Below are 2,036 nucleotides of genomic sequence, written 5' to 3' on the forward strand. Positions count from 1 at the left end.
CTTCCATTAGACAGCAAGCCTAAGGGTATGACTTTAAGTCTGAAATAATAATTCAGCAAATAAATGTCTAGAATGACAAGTAAGGGATACAGAAAGCAGATATCTTTAGAGCTCAGGCAAAAGGGAAAGATAATTTTTTTAAAACTTCATGATGGAAGTGTATTTGTGCTAAATTTTGAAATAATATAGACAGAGTGACACTTCGGAGCATTCGTTCTTTCAACAAATATTCAATGGGGACCTACTATGTTAGTTAAACATGATTATTTGGAAATAAAGTTATTAAAGGCTGATAAGAAAATTTTTAAAAATGGAAAGGAAAATAATAGGAGGAAAATACATAAAAATGAATGTGAAGGGAAATTTTATTATCATCATTGCCTTCAGTAAATACTTACTGCTTTATTGTTCATGTTATGCTTCCAAAACTGGCAAGTATTAAATCGATAGCAAACCTTACACTTCAGTAAAGTCAGTGGAAGTTGTACAACTCTGAGGTCTAAACTGTTATATTTATGATCCTTAAGATTTTTTTTTTAAACTGAAGATATTCGTGGACACATTAAAATTTTATGATATGTGCACATTAATCCATAAATGTTTCATAGCTTATTAGGAAGTATGATTATAATGAACCTTGACTTAATAAATTTTCTAGGGGAATGTCATATTATCATTGTGTTCTTGCTTTTACATTGAGTATTATGTTATATTAAAAATAAAGAAAATGCTAGATTAAGTGCAGATTATTAAATGTGTGCTTTTTTGAAAAGAATGTTACATCTTCAAAGCATATACCTAAACTGAACCTTATATAATCCATCTCAAGTAAACACTATTATCTCAATTTTATAGTTGGAAAAACTAAGAAGTTCAGTGACTTTCACAAATTCATAGAAGACATCAGCATTACACCTATCAGGATACAGTGACCTTGCCATCCATTCAATGACCTTAAAGTCATTCATCTTTGATCCTCCACATCTATAAAATTAGTGGCTTATCCTAATATATAGTCAGCAAAAATCACTAAAATCTTCCTAAAGCTGATACTATGGTTTATTTATGCACTTAAGTTATATATGTCCAACTTTTTATTATATTTTTAAGTGTCTAAATTTATGGTGAGTTATAGTATTTTATCTTTTCAATTAAAATTGTCTTAATCTCGGAGCTCTGAAGTAAGAAACATTAAGACTAGTGTGACCTTTTCCTTTTATCTGAAACTGCCATATTCCAGTAATTTGCCAAAATGTCCAGCACAATGGGAAAGAGGAGAGGCACCTGCCGTATGTTCTCTGGGCCTTTTAGAAAACATGGAGTTGTTTCTTTGGCCATATACGTGAGCATCTATAAGAAAGGTGATATTCTAGACATCAAAGGAATGGGCACTATTCCAAAAGAAATGCTCCACAAATGTTACCACGGCAAAACTGGAAGAGTCTACAATGTTACACAGCATGCAGTTGGCATTGTTGTAAACAAACAAGTTAAGGTCAAGATTCTTGCCAAGAGAATGAATGTACGCATTAATGTACATAGTGAGCATATTAAGCACTCTAAGAGCCGAGACTGCTTCCTGGAACGTGAAAAATGATCAAAAAAAGAAGGAAGCCAAAGAGAAAGGTATTTGGATTCAACTGAAGCACCAGCCTGCTCTACCCAGAGAAATATACTTTGTGAGAACCAATGGAAAGGAGCCTGAGCTGCTGGAGCCCATTCTCTATGAATTTATGGCATGATAAGTGTGTGTGGAGGGGCGGGGGAAAGACCTCTAATTGAGTAGGTGTTTCTTCTCTCAAAGAAATATTTAAAGAAAACTTTCAAAAAAAAACTGAGAATAATGTGAATGGCAAAAATATACTTTTCGAAATAACATAAAAAGTATGTTCTCTATATGTGTATATGTAATTATATATGTATATACATACACAATGATATTTTGGGGCTCTTCTGGTAGTAAATATGTGTGTATGTGTGTGTGTGTGTGTGTGTGTGCGTGTGTGTGTGTGTAGGCCTTTTATAAGAAACAAAAA

At 32.8% G+C, this 2,036-nt stretch overlaps 1 pseudogene; it reads left to right on the top strand.

The window, feature by feature from the left end:
* The first annotated feature begins 1,234 nt into the window (after positions 1-1,234).
* On the top strand, positions 1,235-1,742 carry LOC105300765 (annotated as a pseudogene).
* The last annotated feature ends 294 nt before the right edge of the window (positions 1,743-2,036 follow it).

Source organism: Pteropus vampyrus, unplaced genomic scaffold, assembly GCF_000151845.1.
Source record: "Pteropus vampyrus isolate Shadow unplaced genomic scaffold, Pvam_2.0 Scaffold218, whole genome shotgun sequence".
NCBI lineage: Eukaryota > Metazoa > Chordata > Mammalia > Chiroptera > Pteropodidae > Pteropus > Pteropus vampyrus.